The sequence below is a fragment of the Delphinus delphis genome, chromosome 10 (genome assembly GCF_949987515.2).
Source record: "Delphinus delphis chromosome 10, mDelDel1.2, whole genome shotgun sequence".
Lineage (NCBI taxonomy): Eukaryota > Metazoa > Chordata > Mammalia > Artiodactyla > Delphinidae > Delphinus > Delphinus delphis.
Genome location: NC_082692.2, coordinates 21,519,670 through 21,539,755, shown reverse-complemented (window position 1 = coordinate 21,539,755; position 20,086 = coordinate 21,519,670). Strand labels below are relative to the sequence as shown.

The 20,086-nt window shown below is 40.9% G+C and overlaps 4 non-coding genes across 4 annotated transcripts; 2 read left to right on the top strand and 2 right to left on the bottom strand.

Moving 5' to 3' along the window:
* Positions 1-3,795: 3,795 nt before the first annotated feature.
* On the top strand, positions 3,796-3,867 carry TRNAM-CAU (transfer RNA methionine (anticodon CAU)). The gene has a single exon. It is a non-coding gene; the product is annotated as a tRNA-Met (tRNA).
* Positions 3,868-5,718: 1,851 nt separating this feature from the next.
* On the top strand, positions 5,719-5,791 carry TRNAK-UUU (transfer RNA lysine (anticodon UUU)). Its single transcript has one exon. It is a non-coding gene; the product is annotated as a tRNA-Lys (tRNA).
* Positions 5,792-9,016: 3,225 nt separating this feature from the next.
* TRNAK-UUU (transfer RNA lysine (anticodon UUU)) lies at positions 9,017-9,089 on the bottom strand. The gene has a single exon. It is a non-coding gene; the product is annotated as a tRNA-Lys (tRNA).
* Positions 9,090-18,352: 9,263 nt separating this feature from the next.
* On the bottom strand, positions 18,353-18,440 carry TRNAR-UCU (transfer RNA arginine (anticodon UCU)). The gene is given in 2 exon segments: positions 18,353-18,388; positions 18,404-18,440. It is a non-coding gene; the product is annotated as a tRNA-Arg (tRNA).
* Between the last annotated feature and the right edge of the window lie 1,646 nt (positions 18,441-20,086).

Genomic DNA, 20,086 nt, shown 5'->3' with positions numbered 1-20,086 from the left:
TTGTTTTTTCTGGTACAGGCCCCCTATCAAAACTCTTTTGGATAGTTATGGGAGAGGTAAAAAAATTTTTTTTCCTGAGTCACCTGGGTCTTGATTGACTTCAGCTCAAAATAATTCACATGCCAAAGAGGCATATTTTGGGGTGGCATATTCTGCTTGCCTTCAACATCTAACTTTAGAGAGATTACATTTTTTCTCTTTTAATAGATATGGTGCTCTCTTTTCATGCTAACAGGAAGACTACCCATCATGTGATATCTTAACTCCAGAATCTACAGACTAAATGTAAACAATCACTGGCTGATTCTCCAGTCAAGGAGCAACTTCTAATCCTGTTTTCTCTATTTCTTGTTTGGAACTTTAAATCTCCTTTTTCATGCTTATTTACTAGTGTTTCATATTTTTCTTCTATTAATCTCTGTTTTATTGACTCAGGAATATTCACTTATATTTTTTCTACTTTTACTTTCTTCATTTGTATCTAATTTTTTATTTATCCCCATCCCTTGAGTGTTGAATGATGTGCGATTTTTTTTATTAGTTATCTATTTTATACATATTAGTGTATATATGTCAATCCCAATCTCCCAATTTATCCCACCACCACCCCTCCCATGAAATGCAATATTTTTAATGAAAAGTTCTTGATTTTAATACAGTCACAGTTGTCATCTTTGTCTTTATTGTTGGATTTTCCCCTTTTAATTAAAAGTTCTTGTCTACCTTTAGTTCCTAAAGATATTCTTCACTGGTATCCTTTAAATGTTTTTACTTTGTCTCCTCCCTGGAAACACTTCCAGGTCAATTCAGTACAATTCAATCCAGATGACCACATTTTTAAAAATCTGCTGAGGGAGTACTACAGGGGAGTGGTTAAGCAGCATTAAGCAGTGGGATTTCAAAATGAAGGTTTGAAACCATATACAAGCCCCTGTGCTCTTGTCTTTGAGGTTAAAGGCTTTTTGCTTTAACATCCCAGGCCTCCTCTGAGTCTCAAAATGTTGACTCAAGAGTTAACGATTAGGAATTGTGAAGACATAGACACAAAGAATAGCTGTTGATCCAGGAAACTAGTAACAATTTAGACTATAAACCAGCCGTATAGCAGAGTCACTGAACTCCCAGCTCCCTGAAAGATAGACGTAAAGGTCGGACATACATTACTAACTTTCTACAGGAAGCAGACGCCCACCAGATGAAAACTGCTGACCACAAGCATGGAGACCCCAGACTGACTGAAACCAGAAGACGTGTGGTGCTCAAAATTTCACCTCGATGCCAACCAGTCTGAGAATTGTGCACAAGCTCATCACACACCCTGGAGCCCCTCCCTCACACTGCCTTTAAAAGCCTGTGCCTTTAAAAACCATATTAAGATGGTTTCTTAAGGGCACTTGTCCACCATCTTCTTGGTTAGTTGGATTTCTCTTTTTTCTTCTTTACTGTTGTTGTTTAGCTTTCTCAAATAAAGTCACTCCCCTTGCCTCAACACCTCGTCACTCAATTTATTGGCCTGTCCTGTGGGGAGTAGCTGATCCTGCATTCTTCCCGTGAAGACATCAGGCTCCCTCTTTGAGAATTCAGGCCTGACTTTTCAAGGTGATAGAAAGATAGTAAAGAAGCTGGGGGGGAGGGGGGGGAGGTTTGCAGGAAAGAGAACCAGACTCTATGGAAATTTGGGAAGCAGGACCAGATACATAACTTACAGGACCCAGTGAAAAATGAAAATGAGGACCCTTTGTTCAAAAAGCAGGAAGAAAGTGCTGTTAAAATTATGAAAATATACCCATATGAGTCTGGGTTAAAGGCTCACGCCCACCAGGAGTCCCACCCAACTTAGCCTGGCACTGTCAGGCTGCCAGCCTGGGGCAGGGACAACAGGCACTGTGCCACAGCCAAGAGGCACCAGGGTTATGCTGCTTAACCACCTCTTCCCTAGACCTCCCAGGGGGCTTACTGCTGAGGCAGGTGTGAGAGGGGGGTGGGGAAGGATAGTAGGGCAGGTTGCCAGCTGAAGGGTACATTGGCCGCTGAAAACTCATCTCTGGGTGGCGGGACCTGTGAGAGCCAAGGCTTCAACGAAAGCCCCACAACTGCACATGCTCCATGTCCTATTGGACCTCACGAAATGTGTGTAAAGGTAAAACTATTAAGAATTTCAAGAGAGCAATTGCAGAGCATTAAACCCCAAGAGCAGGACCCTTCTGAGTGTGGGTTTGGGGGCAGTGAGCTGCGTGACTCAGGCCCATGAATCTGGCCCATTTAAGGAGAACAAATCATATTCAGAATCTTGTGGGAGAGATACTGGCTTGGTCCCTCTGGTGATGAAATATCATCTGCAGCTCCTCTAGCCGCTCCAACCTGTAGCTGAACTGTGACTGCAATATGGGCCTTTCAAATAAGAACTTTAAGCAGATGAATAGAAATTGAAAGATAAATTTGAAGCTAAAGATGAGGCAATAAGGAATGAACAATAGAAATGAAATGTGTGTGTTATATGCCCTAGAATCCAAAGCTACATAAATGCCCACAAAAACGGTGTGACCCTCAAGGACTCAGGTTACTTTGCTGGAATAAGATCATCTGCATTGAGCTTTTGAAGAGATTTACAGAAGGCCACTAATAATGCCAAGGCCTGGACCCCAACCATACCTCATCAAATTTCCAAACCTTCCTTCCAAGGTTTTCCTGGGAGAGCACTCAGGACTAAAAGTCACTGGCTTACAAGACCATGGGCCAATGATTCTCTTTTTGAAGGTGGTAGTTTTATTCTGTTAATGTAGCTGGGGAGGTTACTGGGGATGAAAATATCTGAGGAAGTGATGATTCCATGGCTGCGGTCTTAGGAGATTAAGACAAAGTCTGTGGCTTCTGTAGCAGAGAAAATGAAAAAAAGTAGAATCGGAGCCCTGCAGAATTCAGAGGGGAATTGAGAAGGAAAGAACAGCTCAGAAAAGGAATCAATCAATCATCTCCTGAGGTAGACTTATGCAGCAAAAATCACCCTTCTGGATTTTGAATATTGGTGGCTAGGTTCATCTCAAGAAACTCATTTCTGGTTCCTAAGGAGATTGGAGTATTGATAACCTGTCTTTGTAAAAATCCACTTAAAAGTTTCACCTCCTCCGTAGCACCTTCGATGTCCAACACTTATTTTAAAAATATATTAGAGCAATCCAAATCATACAAAAGAATGTGGCATATAACCATGAAAATAAAAAGGGAGAAGTCTGGTTTTGAATAAGCAGACAGCAGGTGGCTGTGGACTGAGGTGTGAACAAAGAATCCAGCTAGGGTAGATCACCTTGGGCTTCACGTCTCCCTCAGCTCTGCGAGTGACAATTCTCGGAAGTATTTGCTTTTTCTTCTCTTCCGCCACGTCTTCAGTTTCTCCAGGGGCGTACAGTGCCCCTGCCCTGTCCTCGGCCTTGCCATTGAGGGGGAAGAGCCAAGGCGTCGCAACTTCAGAGTCTGGGAGTGAGCTGTGGGAGGCGCGGGGGAAAAAAGTCTGAGTTCTAAATTCATCCCTAGAAATCGGTGTAGGAGACCCTAACGGGTTGAATACCAAGTTCCTGAGAAAGGGTTTCAGAGCTTCGGTTTTTGAGTAAATTGCAAAAGTGCAGAAGCCTTAGAGATTTGCTCGTAGGCAGCAATCTTGAGAAGGAAATGTGGGGCCAACTCAGAATGAAAGAAGGAAGTTAGTGGGAAAGGGGGAGAGGGAAGAATCGACAGGCTTGAGCGTCTATCAGTCTGTATACAAATTGATAAGGTACAAGAAAATAGCCAAGAATAAGGAGCAGAGTGGCGCAGCGGAAGCGTGCTGGGCCCATAACCCAGAGGTCGATGGATCGAAACCATCCTCTGCTATGACTTTTCTTTTTCCAATATTGGACAACACACGTTATTCACTTCCTCAAACTCCAAGATTCCCATAAGAACACCAGGCAGAGGCAGCTAAATTCAAGCACTCATGACAGTGACACTACTGATTTACATTTCTTGTGTTCTTTTGGATCTTAATGAAAATTAACGTCTATCAAAAATGTGTCTTTATCAATGTTTATAAAGCTCGCAACATATTGGGAAACAATGCAACATCTTAATTATCGTCTGTGTGCAGTGACCCTGTCACTGCATTTTTGCCTATGCAGACGTGTTAACAAGACTTGAAACGGAGCAGGACCCTTCGGTCTTCCCCGCCCATCCCCATGCCCCCCGCCGGCCTTTTATCTGTAGAAAAACTAGCCAAAAGAACAAGTATAATCAGAGAAGTGAGAAAATGCAGAAGCAAAGGAAAACAGTCAAAGAGGACAAAATAATAATAGTTTAGTTATTGAGCAAAGTCAATGCCCTTTAGTTCCTCCTCAGGGCTATAGGTAATATTCTGAGCCACATCCTGTGAGCTGTCTTGTAGATACTGAAATCCCCACCAGGTGGAAGAAGTTAACTACCTGATGACCAGACTGTAGCCACGACCTAAGCTGCCACAATTCTGAGAACTGACCTCAAAGAAATGGGAAAAAACCGGCCTTGGAACTAAAGATTGACTGTACTCAAAACAATCAAGATGACACTGATCAGACCAACCACGACCAATTTCAAGATGACTGTCAGAGCTAACAGTGCTATTTCTGCATGTAGAGCCCTCCCTCCACCTATCCACCCCTGAAACCCGCCTTTGAAAGCTGTTGGCCACTGATTGTCAGTGGGGGGAGTCGGCCTTTGGACAGGAGTCCGCCCTCTCCCCTGGTTGCCGGCCTCCGAAATAAAGCAAACTTTCTTTTTCACCAAGCTTGCCTCTCAAGTATTAGAGCAGCGGACAGCCGGACCCCACTTTCGGTAACAGTCTCATGAACAAATGAAGACCTGCCGTGACAGAGGCAGCGAATGCTGTTCCACCTGCCTGGTCCTTCCTGTCTTTAAAGAGAGTGGAGCTCAAGATAAAATGTGGAGTTGAAAAGTAAAGGAATAGGACAGGGACAGATGTGGACTCCCCACACTGGCAAGAGGGAGGTTGGAGAGACGAAGGGAAGAGTAGAGGGGGAAGGAAACTGGGGAGAGGGTGAAGAAAAGGCGTGTGAAGGAAAGGTGCGGAAAGGTGGGCGTGCTGAAAAAGTGAGATGTAAGAAAATTTTGAAGAAGTGGGTTTTCAGGGAGCTCTTTTCCTGGACGGAAGCACCACTTCGAAGTGGACGTTAGGTTGTTTCTTGCTGTGGCGTTAAAATTCCAGGAGACCCCAATTCTGAAAGAAAACACTGGAGGAAACGAAGGGAAATAAACCTCCTCCTTGTGACATAACCTTCATTCTTTACCCAATTTTTGATTTTCCTGAAGTTCTTCCCACCTACTGAAGTCATTGCTGGTGAAGGAGCCTGCGCGCCCGCTCTAAAGCCACCTCTGATGAGTGGGTGCGGCCTCAAAGGGCTCTGTCTGCAATCATTAATTGCAGGAATATTCCCTCCCCAACGGATCCCACCCTACTCTCAGCACGACTTTCCCCCTGCAATAAGTGCTACACAATAATTGTCTGTGCAACGAAGAAATAGTTTGGGGGTTAAATGGAATCTTCAATACAGTCAAGCCAGTTGCAGCGCTGAGTCGGGGGTACGCGATCAACGCCCCTGGCAGACCCAAGTGATTTCCGAAATCATGAACATCACTAGCACACCTCGGTGTTCTTAGGCATTCTGTAGAACGAGTTAAAAAAGTACTGACGAAGCCTGAATAGCTCAGCCGGTAGAGCATCAGACTTTTAATCTGAGGGTCCAGGGTTCAAGTCCCTGTTCAGGCGGAAGAGACTACTTTTGCATTTCAGGTAACAGAGCCCATTTAGAAATGCCTGTGAAAGTGGGGAAACCTTAACAGCCAATTTAGGGAAAGGCACTGACCTAAAATAGTTTACCTTTTAGTTTTTCATTAATTTTCCTTTCTCAAATATTCACAGAAACACTTCCCCAAGTTTCTAAGAGGAATCGAAAAAGGGCATCATATAAAAATAATAAACCAGTAATAGATTTATTGAGAAGTAAGCCATTTAAAGTTCCCTTAAAATGATTCATTAATCTGGGAGTGGAGGGGAGCAATTTGGATGGACCCGACTAGATGTGATGGTATTAGGAGGTGGGATCTTTGAGAGGTGATTAGGTCATGAGTTAATCCCTCCTAAATAGAAATAGTGCCCTCTCAAAGGAGACCCCAGAAAGCTCTCTCTCCCTTCTGCCACGTGAGGCAACAGTGAGAAGACAGTGGTCCATGAGCCAGGAAGCTCTCACCAGACAATCAAAGAACATGAACCATGAAGATTTGCCTTTTAGGCATTTGGTGCCTGTCTTTCTTTAGAGAATCTCTTTTGTTTCTTTAGTCTGAACAATAATAACATAAGATTGTATACTCTTCCTCTCCACCTCCCTTCCCTCTCATCACAACCAGTTTTAATCAGTACCTTTACAGCTATTAATGCATACTTTGGTGCAGTTAACTATGTTTATGCATATAACACTTCATCCTTCATACTTAATTTTAGTGGGTTAAATAGTGTCAGCTGGAATTTGTGTCTTTCTAGAACCTCTGAATGTGACCTTACTTGGAAATAAGTTTTTGCAGGAGTAATTAGTTAAGTTAAGATGAGGTCATACTGGGCTAGGGTGGGACCTAAATTCAATGACTGGTATCCTTATAAGAAAGGTCACAGATGCAGAGAGAAAGAAGAAAGTCATAAGAGGACGGAGGCAAAGATTGGAATGATACAGCTACAGCCAAAAAAAAATCAAGGATTTCTGGGATCCACCAGAAGCTAGGAAGAGGCAAGGAAGGAGTTCTTCAGAGAACCTTCAGAAAGAGCATGGCCCTGCCAACATCTTAATTTTGGACTCCTAGTATTCAGAACTGAGAGAGAGTAAATTTCGGTTGTTTTTAAGCCAACCAGTTTGTGGTAATTTGTTCTGGCAGCCCTAGAAAACTTACTGTTTTTCTCTCTGTGTAGCACATTCATTTTAGATATCCAAGTTGTCTCCAATTCTCTGCTGCCTGGAATTGCTACAATGACTGTCCTCTGCAAAGCCACCTATGGAACTGAGCTGGAAATTTACTGAGGACTATTCCTAACAGTGGAATTTCTACTACCAAGAGGCTACACAAAAATAAACATGCATGTAATGCCCACCCTGAAAAATCTAAGACGTAGATTTTAAGACTAAGCCCTTACCTTTATTCCACATAGAAATTCACACATCTATATATGATCTTATCATGACAAAGTGAAACAGAGGAAATACATCTAAATCACACTGGTGTGAAAAAAAGTCCCAGGGGAAGGTGACCCTTGAGGTAAATATAAAATAAGGAAAAAGCTTGAGGTGAAGAAGAAAGGAAGTTCTTTGGAGCAGAGGGAGATTTTTGTTTGTTTGCTTTAAAGTTTAATGCCTATTAAAGAACATTTCTTTGCTATTAGTGATTAAACTATAGCAACGTTGCAATCCTTTGCAGGGCCGTTTTCAGATTTAGATAAGTGGGGAATTCCTTTTTATAGATTCTTATAACAGATTCTTATTGTAAAGATTGGTGAAACTCCCAGGAATTCACTGGCCAGAAAGAGTTCAGGACACAAAGCGTAAATGTCTCTTCAGTTGAGACTCTTTTGAATCAATGGTTACGTCTTCCTCGTTAGCGCAGTGGTGAGTATCCCTTCCTGTCATACAGGGGGCCGGGGTTCGATTACCCCGCGGAGAGGCGATGTTCCCAGTCTTTAACTGCACAGAAAGGGAATCTTGCTGCTTTGTTTCTCTCTTTTTGTTGTTTTGTTTTATGTCGAATTCCTGCATGTTGGTTTATCAATGCGTCCACCAAGCAAGCAAAGGCCTACAGATGGGAATCCACGGCCGCCTTCTCTCTGGAAGAAGTTACCCTCAGCGCGGCGGTTCAAAATGTGCGCATTTGGCTCTGGAAATATTCCAGGATCTTGCAGTGGGAATTTTCATTTGTTGACTGAGGTGATGGAGATGTTGCTTGTGCAGGAACCGCCCTTGGAAAGCTCTCAATGGTCCCCAAATTTTGATGCACATTAGATTAACCTGGGTGCTTTTAAGATGTCTGGGGGTGGGAGCCAGGCTTCAGTAGGTTTTTAAAATCGCCACCTAGGTGATTTCAATATGCCTCAAAGTTTGGGAGCCGCTGGTCATTTCTCTGTCATTAGTTACTCTGACAATGTTACTAACATATTCCATTTTTTATTGTATTTAATATAAAATTTAAACTATTTGTAAAGCATTATAAAAAAAGTAAACCCACTAGTGATCTAACATAGATGATATTGTTATATTGTTGTTGCCCATTATGTAGCAACAACAGAAGTAACTTTGTGTTTCTCCAAATCATGGAGTCACCACAGAGTGTCAAAGTGTGCAGCGGGGATAGTATGTTTCAATTCATGTAAAAATATGGACATTTGAGCTGACACCTTCCATAGCTCTAATTTGCTAAAGTAGTTTAATTTTTATATGTAAAAATGAAAACCTATTGTGTTGGTTAAAAAAAAAAAGCCTGATAATGTTGTTGTTATTAGGTGCTAGCTAACATAAGTTATACAGTACACCTAAACATATACAGTGTGCTGGTTTCTTTTATACTTGGATGTTTTGAAATTTGGACATATACAACCTGTAAAAATTGCTGAACTTGTAGTTTACAATTTCAAAGTCTGGTGATTCTTGATGTTTACACAATTACATTTACTAATATACTTAACTGTAAAATTGTTATTTGGAAATAATTTCAAACTTACAAGAGGTTGCAAAACTAAAAATACTAGAGGGAACACCCTTCACCGAGATTCACCTTTTCTTAACATTTTACTCCATTTGTTTTTATTATTTCCTCTATATATATTATATTTTTCTGAGTCATTTAAAGTACATTACATAAACCTTCCCCCTTTTCTCCAAAATACGTGAATGTGCGTTGCCTAAAAAAGAAAAAGAAAAAAAAACAGAAAAAGAAAAAAGAAAAACACAGGAACCAGCACCTGAACAGAGACTTGAACCCTGGGCCATCAGATTAAAAGTCTGATGTTCTGCCAACTGAGCCATCAAGGCACTTGTTATAGGCTTTAATTCATGCTATAAGTAACCAAATTCCATTAGCAATTTCAATGCCCAGGAAGAGCTGGAGTAATCCATGGCTTCAGAAAAACTAAGGTCTTCCAAAAGTGTGGCTCGACCACTTGAATCATTTACTCACCAAGCAGAACATTTAACCTCTGCACTGTACGTTCAAGCACACTTTTTAATTGCTGGGAGAATGAAGATTATTCCTAGAGTCAATTATTGCCGAAGGGGATTCGCAGTTCTGGGCAGAAGGACCCTCGGAGACCATATTTACTTCTCAGATATGTTTGAAGAGAAGATGCACAGGCTCCCTCACCAACCTGTGGGGGAACCCAGAGGAGATGACCATTTTTAGGAACGACTGGAGTAACTGAGGAGAATCTTCCAAAGAATGAAAAGATGGGGAGAAATGAGTTATAACCTGGACCTAATGCAGGAGAATCAAATCTGGTTGTACCCTTTGGTATTTTCCCCTCAGTTTCAGAAATGGGATGTCTGGGTTCTTCAGGGCTAGGGGAAAAAAATCCAAGACGTCCTCTAATTTTCTCCTCCACATTTTATCTAGAGGCCCACTCCTCCAAAGACAGGAATGACTTGGCAGTTAAGGAAATAGTGCTCTTGTTTCATTCAGTGTTTATTTGTTCATGACACAGTTTTTGAGCACCCGTAGAGAGATCATGGGGACAAACATCCCAAAGCATAGGTGGCAGAAGAGGAAGATAGGAAGTGCTTAGTTTCATGAGGACCGCCTAACCCAGGACTACTTATTTTTGAATCAGTAATCCTTCTATTATTTAAGGCATTATTTATTGTGGTTTCTATACATGAAGCCAAATGCAATCCTGACCAAATATGAAGAAAATAATGCATAAAACTCATATTATCTATAATACTAACCATTATGAAATAATGTGTGTGCAAATGTCATTTTATTATATAAGTTACACACAGAATTTCAGAAATTAAATATAATGTGACAATTATATACCTGGGGAATAACATTTAGATATTACTAAATGTGATCAGAGGTCATTTTGACTTGACCAAAAAAATACAAACCATCACACCTGCAGAATATTTTTCCTCCCAGTGTCCAAGTAATGTATAAAATAAACATCCTCTCTATATCTCTGAGCTTCATGCAATTTTAGGTACTTTTTCTGACTCTCAAGGTCATCAATAAGATAAAAATCAGACGTGGAAGAAAGAATAGGATGAGAGCTCCGGTGAGGCCTAGGGATGGAGGAGTGGGCAGGAAGGGATGATAATCTTGATTTGGGAAAGGATGGAGACAGGTTAAGCAATGAGATTATATGTTGCACAATTTCTCTGCCAGATAGATAGGTTTCTTTGCCTTTACTCAAAAACATCAGGCCTCATCCCATTTTATCAACTTTGCCCTTGCTATTCCCTCTACCTGGAAATATCTATCCCAGATATTCACATGAGTCAATCCTTTTATTCATTCAGGTCTTTGTGCAAATGCCACCTTCTCAATGAGACCGTCAATAATAACACTATTCAACAATGTCAAAAATCTCCCTCACATCCCATATCTCTTCCTTGCTTAATGTTTCTTTATGGCTTTTACCACCATCTAGCTGTCTGTATATATTAATTATGAGACAGAGAAAAGCAGTCCTGGACATCCAGGAGCTGACCTGGCATTTACAGCTATGTCTTGATGTTTTCTTGTTGAATATAAACAATTTCCCAGAACATCAATATCAGACAAGACCTCTCTAGTAAATTAAGACAGAAACAAGACAACTCCATAATAGTGTCTGCACACAAATGAAAACATGAACATTGTCCAAGCCACAGAATACCAAACATTTCCCTCTCCCACTTCATATAAACGACTGCTGCTTCTTTACTAATTCCAGCTCTATTTTTACTCTAGTTTGCCCTCCCTTTAGATAAGATTTAAGATATCCAACCATAGAATTACCCCCACCTCCTGACAGCATACAAACCACTGCAAAGCCATACTTCCTTAAACCCTCCCCCAAATCACCTAACCAAAACCCAAATCCTATAATCAGTTCTTTCTAACACTCTTTGACTGAGACACTCCACTGTTACCCTGGTGTGCATTCTCTCTTGCTGCAATAGTTAGTAAAACCAGCTTTTTCAGTTGCAGGTGTGTCACTGGCAGACTTTGGCAGGAGTGTGTTTTGGCACTCATTGGCTTGGGGTACTGTCTGCCCCCAGCCCCCAACTGCTCCATTTCTGTATCCTCGGACCCAACTACAGAATCTGAGTATACATTAAATAAATATTGTTAAATAAATAAATAAGTGAATAAAAAAATAAATCGAGTCAGCTTTATCCATAGGAAAGCAAAAAGTCACATTCTTGGGAAGGGAAGGTCAGGAAAGCAGCAAATAATATCTTAGGTGCTCAGTCAGACAAAAAATTACAGACAGGTAAACAACAAAAGTAAAATCAACTCCCCTTTGGCCATTGTCCATATACAAAGTAGACTGCAATAACTGATTTACACTTGGTGTCTACAACGCTGGGAGCCCTAACCATAGGAAATGGAAGCAAGGACAGTAGGAACTAGCTTGGCACAAAATGAAGAATAAACAACAGAGTAAAAACCTCTCACCTTTACCACTGGGGGCTGGGGGGCTGGGGTGGAGAGAGAGAGAAACTATTTGTTACTCGGTAACGGCAATCAACCCTTTTAACTCGTGTATCTATTATCCGGTATCACATAATACATCGCATCCCCTTTCCCTAGGCCATTGGGAGGAAATTAATGGGAGAAAAGAAATGAGGGAGATAAAAGCCAGTGAAGAGAAGATATGGAAGGAGAAGTGAAGATTATGGGGAGAAACACCGGAAGAGTGTGAAATATGCCTGCCTCGTACTCTTAGACCGACAGTTCTAATGTTTAAATAGGTCTACTTTTTTTAAAATAGGTTTATTAAAGGAGGGTTTTAGCCCTTCTCACGGGCTCTCTCCTTGCCTATGTTACTTTTTATTTTATTGTGGGAATGCGAGAGCATGAACACTGCGGGAAGCAGGCTGAAGCGGTCTTCGAAACCAGCGCTAATTCTGTTCTGTGGGCTTTTCTATGATTTGTGAAATTCCCACACCATGGGGACCGTCGTGGGCCGTGGCCTGGCGGGCCTTTGGGAGGCAGGCAGCGCGGTGCGGGAGGGGTAAGGGGACGTGTGGTGGGAGCGGCTTATCAATACCCCCGGCTCCCGGGCTCTGGGGCTGACTTAACTTTGTGCCATAGCAACAGCCTCCAGCGTCTATCAAAAATTGTCTTTTTGCCTCTTCCGTTTTGCGATCAGTTCAGAGCTTTGTGTTTCACCCCACGTATTCTGGATGTAATACGAATTTCATTGGTTGTTAATCACGGCAGCAGATTATACCACACTTAAAAGCAAATATGTCAGGATGGCCGAGTGGTCCAAGGCGCCAGACTCAAGTTTCTACTTCCCGAGCTCGGGGTTTCTGGTCTCTGGTTGGAGGCGTGGTTTCGAACCCCACTTCTGAGATGGGGTTGTTCTGTTCTTATCACGCCCAAATTCTGCACCTTCTGTGAGTGGTCACAACTACCTTCGTATGAGGCGTTGCCAAATCTTACCCAATACCATCCATATTTCACCCTTCTTAGACCAGTGCGATTTAGATGTCTGTTCCCTCATCACGCCCGCCTTCCTTCCCTCTTTTCCTTTTCTTTCTTTCAATAAAAATTGCATGTTTATGAATATCTATGGAATAATACTAATATATCAGTATTAAAACACAGGTCTTAAAATATATTTGAGGTGATGGTTATAAGTTCCTATATTCAGTATTTTAACTGTTCTGTAAGGATAACTTTTGAATATTCTTCCACAGCTCTCCTGCGTGTCCCTCCCTCTCCACTGTCCTCAACTGACTCTCTTTTTTTCTTCTTCCTCTTTCCTTTCTTGCATACCTTCTCCTATCACGTCTCTTTGCTAGTCTAAGGGTATGGGCTGTGAAATGAAGAGGTTGATATATTCTATGGCATAAGGTAAGAGAGGTGTGAGAGGCAGAAGGAGTAGAACAGTGATTCTCAGCCAGGAGTAATTTTTAAATCAAGTTGTTTTCATAGACAGAAGGAAAGAAAGAGAAAGAAGAAAGAAAGAAAGAAAGAAAGAAAGAAAGAAAGAAAGAAAGAAAGAAAGAAAGAAAGAAAGAAAGAAAGAAAGAAAGAAAAAGAAAAACTTGCCCAGGTCCCATTGCCCCTAAGGGTGGCTCTACCTAACAGAACCTAAATTATTTGTTAAATATATGTTTTATTACCTTGATTTTTTTTTTGGTAAATCCAGAAATTCATATGTTGAATCTTCTTTGCTTTTCTTTTTACATATCATTTTCTACCTAATCCTTTTTGAAATTTTAGTTCTGTTTTTGCTGTTCTCTTCTGATATCCTCTATATCATTTGCTGTTTTTTTCATTGTCAATTCTCTTTTGTGCTTGTGCCATATATATATATTTTTTTTATAGTGTGTGTGTGTGTGTGTGTGTGTGGCTCTTCACCCTACTGCATGCTGATATAGCCCTTGGACCTGACCTGTATGGGTTTTCGAGCTCTTTGGTTTCCAGCTGGGTTAGGTCAGTGGGAGTCCCAGGAGGAGATATGAGTGGCAGGTATTTACTTCTTGTCTCTCTCCCTGCAGGTCACCAGATGAGCTGCATTACTTGACCGGGGGCCACACCTCAAGGTAGCCCTCTCTACAAGGCTCTCTTCTTCCGAGTTCAAGTAATTACACTCCCTCGATGCCTCCTCAGGTATAGGAGTAATAATACCCCTACTATTACTTGTGCTGGAGAACTACACCCTCCCTGGTGGTTTTTCTCTAATTGTATACATCTTTATAAATAGTCCTTATATTAAAAATAAAAATGAGTGCTTTCTGAATGTCTCAGTATAAATTCCTCTAGCATGCATATGCTTTGAAAGGTTCAATATTACTAGAAGTCTTATTGTGAAATACATAAGTCTTCTGTCCCCTAATTCCTCAAATTATCTTGTCTAGATGCCACCAAAATTAACATTTTAACTGTTTCCTTCTTGGATTTACAGATCTCTATTTTCCTAAATAATATGTATAACTGCTATTATTGATTAATCAATTAAGATATTATCCACTTACTTTCCATCATGTTAATTAGTTAACTGTTTTACACCACCATCACCCACTACTCCTTATCCTTCCAAAATAATTATGTTTCAGCTTTTGTTTAATTCAACATTTATTGTTTATGTCATTTTCCTATGAAAGTATTATACACAGCATTGTTGTGAGCTATGATTCTGTTTCCATTCTTTACTGGATGCTAATAATTGCCTAAAAAGGCAAACTTTAAAAAGAAAAACTTTAATGTACCTAAGTTCCTTCGCATCTATTGGTAATTGCTAATTCTTCCTTAACTGCCAAATAGTTTTCAGTAGAGCTTTCCACAAGATCAATCAAATCAGGTAATACATCAGTTCAAATATTTTTCTTGAAGCTATTTTTCCAGTTGACCTCTACTTGCTTGCAGTCTGAACTGGTTGCTCTGTGGACCTGCTGCGCAGCTGTCATCTGAATCTTCTCTTTGCTCACCTGTTTATAATCTATTTTTTGTACGTTTAATTGCTCCACTGTTTTAGTGGAGAGTGTTCTCAAGGGTTTTTTGTTTTTATTTTTTAGGTTATAAAAATAACTCAAAGTCTGAGGTAATGGTGAAGAGAGCCTTCAATATGCTTATCTGTTATGTTAGACTTTCCCAACTTACATCGGTTGCCCCATACATAGATCCTTAGTATTTTTACCTTTCATTTTTGAAAGTCTGTTTTTTTCAGTCCTGCCAGCAGGGTAAAGCCCTAACTGGCAGAGATCTGAGAGTAAGGTGAAGAAGAAGAGCTAGGCATTTCAGCCTTCAGCGTTCCTATACACCAAAATGCTTAACCTCTCCCGTTCTCACTATGGTACTCAGATCCTCATCTGTAAGAGTCTAACCCCATTCTTTATTTCCTTTGAAGGATAAATCTCCAGATTTCTTCCTGGGCGGTGGAAGGCCAAACAGTCAGTATATATAAGTGCAGAGAATTTAGGAATCTAATTGCTTCTCAAATTTTAGACAATCTGCTTAAATTTCCCTTTAGCCTCCAGTACATAGTGCTCTCAGTTCCAGAGCTTTTTGAAGAATCTTTGGTATAAATCAGGTTGTTTCTGTGAAGTCTATTTGTCCACCTGTTTTCTGGCTTTAATGTTTCTTGCTTTTCACTTCTTTTGTGTTCTTCCCATAGTTGTGCTTTAAAAAGTCTTTTTACTATAGTATCAGTGAGTTTTCGGAGGACATACAATAAAATATGTAATTTCTGTCTCAATAATATCTTAATTTAATATGGATAATGTTTGTTATAGAAACTCCATGTAATTTCTAACCCATCTAAAAATTTTAAGTTGAATTGAATCAAGCTAGCAATGCTTCAAGTTATTCCAAAAGTTGATGACTATTGGAAAGCATACTATGACTTAAAAGCATAGTCTTCAAACCAGTACATATTGTTTCAAGTGATCTTACTTTACCTTACCAGTGGTCCCATGGCAAGGGGAGGTTTAAAAGAAAAGTATGCAATCCATTATTCTTTAGTAAAACACTTCATTTCTGATGGCAGATTTCCAAAGCACCAACAAAACTGACCAAAACTATGAGAAACATCCGACAGTAGAAACCGACCCTCCTGGAATCCACACAATGGTAGTCCAACAAAGTGATTCAAAATTAGCTGCACTTAATATAGTCAAAGGAAATGACACACAAAATTAAGAATTTTGACTCAAAAAAAAACACCCACCTGAAAATAGAAAAAGAAAATATAAACTTTAAAACAAAACTTTAAAAAATAATTTAAGAATGTAATGGATGGGTTTTAAAACAAATTAGCAAAAAGAGAGTTAATAAACTGGTCAGGTGAAATTATCCAGAATAAAAAGGTTATTAAAGGAAAACAAAATCAAGAAGTTGAGAAGGTATAACACATTGACAGTTACAGCCAAGAAGGCAAGGAGAGAAAAGATTGGAAAGAAGCCACATTTGAAAAGATAATAACTGGAAATTGATCTGAATATTCAAAAAGCCCTACTACAACCAAGGTGGATAAATACAAAGACCACACTTAGACATATCTGGTAGCCAGCCTCCAAGATGTCCTCCCAGTGATCCCTGTGGGGATATGATACTTGGGGAATCAGTTCAAATGATGTTATCAGGTTACTGATATTGTGGTGAATAATACATTGTCCTTTGTCTCTCATCCAGGAGTCTCATATCTTCTGCCAGTATCCATGAAACTGTAGTAGGCTAACTTCTTAGCTTAGAGTAATTATGATTTCTTTTTAGTGTTTGAGTAATTAAGTTCTAGTTTCTTAGCAAGTTTGATGATTATAATACAATAATGTTGTCTAGATCGTTTATTTTTAAAAGAAAATTGAAGTGGCCATTTCACTTTATAAAGGAAACTGATTTTTTTTTTTTGGTAGTGTCTTGACCATTTTGTCTATGGATGATGGATCAGAAAATAGAAATTTATGGTTATGTCTGTGGATTTTTTTTTTTTTTTTGTCAATGACAGTCCACTATTCCAGATGCAGAACTGGGCAAAGCCATTTAAAAACTTTTTTTATTAAATCCTTTTTGGGCAAAGCCATTTCCCTCCACTTTAGTTCTTGTTCTCATAGACTAACTTCCTCCTTTCCCTATCCTCCCAAAGAAGTGCCTTCTTTGCCAAGCAAGAGTGGTCACTAAAACTTATTTAGACATTTTTGGTACTGTCTTCAAGTCTGTGCAGATCTTATATTCCTTTGGTTCTCTGAATTATTATTAATCTTTTAGTTATTAGAGTCCAAACTTATGATCTTTCCTTCATCAAAGACTTTGTTCGCATCCAAGACCAGAGCCAATTTTAGTCTCCTCCCCTGTGACCAGGTGCTGAGTTAGCCATATTCACATCTTAGCTTTCAAATGCATAATTTTAGCCTATTTAATTTTAAATGAATTTGCATTGCTCTGAAGTAAAACTTCTTAGAGACAAAATACTCTTAACAATGAGAAGTAAGGTTTCAAGTGGGGTTCTGCAGATAGAGTATACTAATGTCTCGAGTATGTTAAGGAAAAAGAAACAACTGCTCTCCAAGTGCTAAGGCGTTGTGGTGAAACTAGTCCAGGATTCCAGAGCCCAGGGCAGCTGTGCCTTGTCCAAACTGAGGAGATGCTGACTGACCTCCTGCAGGAGCCATCATTGGCCCTTTCTTGATTTCCCACTAAATTCTGCACGGTGCCATTCTTCTCCAAGCGATTCTTAGCATTCTGTTCTTTTTCCAATAATCTGCCACAGAACTGTAGACATTGTGTTGTCATCGTAGTACAGAAGCCAGGACCATTACTTCCACTCCTGGGTTCACATCCTGTTACTTCACATTTTTCTTCCGGGAAAGGATCACCAGCATCTTCTCCTATGAATCAGTTACTTTTACTCATAATTATGGTTTCCTAAGGAATGCACAGAAGTGACATAAGAAACAGTTATGGCCTGAAACGTTGGCATTTTTAGAATGAACTCCCCAAAACTAAGCAAAGCATTCAAGCAAAAAAAAAAAAAATTTTTTTTTTCTCATTGTGACAGACCACATTTCTTATGAATGTCCTATATGTGACTGTTTATCTTTGGACCCAAAAAATGACCCATGCACACATCTGTTTCTACTTCTGCCTTATTACTGCATTCTTATTAGTAACAATACAATCTGTCTATCCACTGACCCAATTTTGGGTGCTTAAAAGTTCTTGTTTAGCAGTCCTGGGCTCTAGTAACAGCTCTACTTACAACATGTAGCCACTCCAAGGAATGAGAATGACACTTTCAACTTTGAGAATGACAGAATCTACTTTTCCTCCCATAGGATTTCAAGTATAATTTAAGCTCCAACAATTCTCCCTGATATCTGGCTTTCTGATTCTTTCTCTTCTCCTGCTATCATGTATATACACACAAAAGATGGGTAGGATATATAATTTTTTCATCAAATCACTGTTGACACACGTGGGAATGCTTATGAAGAAGCTCCTCAAATGTAAACACCAGAAAGTAGAAATATCGGCAGTGAGAAATGTAGGGACCTGGTATTCGCTGACTGTGGAGAAAACGTTCAATTCATACAGGAATGGACCGACTATTGGCAAGGGCATCCACTTGGTGACAAAACATCCGCGACTCTGGCGGGACTCGAACCCGCAACCTTTGAATACCTCGCTTCCACACTAGAAGTCCAATGCGCTATCCATTGCGCCACAGAGCCTGACAATGCATGGGGCTTGGCTGGTTCCCAAAGACTGGTGATTATTTATTTGCCTATCAATAAATACAATTCGTGGAGATTTAATCTGTTCCAGTCACCGTGAAAGTTCAAGAAACACAAAAACAAATAAGACAGTGCAAGGGACACGCAGTGCCCAACATAGGGGAATATCTGAGCCTTTCAGTGACTAATGTCATTCGTTGTCATGAAATAAGAAATAGTTTGTCCAGTTTCATTTGGTCTCTCCAAGTCCACTCTCGGGACGGTTGGCTTCGCAAAAATGGAATTTGAGGAACTTCCAGCAAATGACGTTGGGAGATATTGTAAATATGTGGCCAGCCCCACCACTCCCTTTCCTCCAGTTTGGAGTTCTCTCTTTCGATCTGGGGGCCCTTCTTGTTCGTACTTGTGTTCTTTTTGAAAACGGTGAGTTCGTATGTTGTTTTGCCAATGGGCTCATGGAGCAACACAATCCCACTGTCGCCCTCTCTCTTGAAGGAAAGGACTACAGTTTTTAAATGCGTCCAGGGAGCTTTGGAAAGATCGCAGGTTTTCTAACTCGGGAATTTTCTTTTGGTGACTGCGCTGAAATTAAAAGACGCCTTTTTATTCGCTGCCGCTTTTCTGTGACACCGTATGGTCCAGTCGCACTGGCTCATTTAGCGACCGTCGGTCACGTGGGTTGATGTCTTTGAGGACAGAAAGGGATGAATTACAGGTGAGGTCATTAAGGGTGAAACTCAAGTGCAGGAGAGTCCAAGGTTTGTTGACCCGGAGCAGGCGAGTGGTTGTGATCTGAGGAACTGGAGGAGGGTTGTGGAAGGAAGAGAAGAAAGCTCAGGCCATTTTATTTCAGAAATGAAAATAATTCTGAAAATTACAAGACAAAACGCGATCTCTGAACCGACTGTCTGCAAAAACGCAAAGCAGAAAAAGGACGTGTTAGACCAGAGCTGAAGTTTGAGTTGAGTGAAAAAGTTCTTGCAGCCCTAGAGCCTAGGAGCCTGGGTATTGAGGGCCTGCGCGTTCACACCCGCAGCCCACTCCCGCATCCTCTCCTCCGGGCCGTGGTTGCTCTCCCAATGCTCGGCTTCTTCCCAGGACCACGCCGCGCATCACTCCCTTAGCTCCTCAGCTCCTTCCGGCAGCCTAAGGACTGGGGAGGTGGGAGGTAGATCTGGTCAAGCTTCCTTGACCACAGAGTTTATACTCCAGCCTCTTGTCTTTGAGGACGTGTCGGTTCAAGTCCAAGTTTCGGGAACTGAGGAGACGCGGGCCGGAGCTGAGTGGCACCTCCAGGCAGCCTCAGACTTGGAAATGCTAGTGGGAGAAGGACCCGGAATGAAGGGCACTCGAAAGAATCGGGGTGTCTGCGTTTGCTTTCACAGCTAACCGGTAACTGACTTTGATAACAGTAAACTGGGTTGCCCTTCCTCTGGCCCAAAGGACTATTCGAAGTCTCACGTGGGAGGAATGCTGGCTAAGAGTCGGTGGGGAGCTGACCAGCTCCCTTCCCTACTGAAAAGGAGGATTCAGGGACGGTCTCCAACCCGCTCAGAAGTTCTGTCGCGCACAAAGCTCAAAGGACAGGTAGAAACATGTAAATAAAGCTATGCAGAATTAAGTTTTATTATAAATAGGGTTGA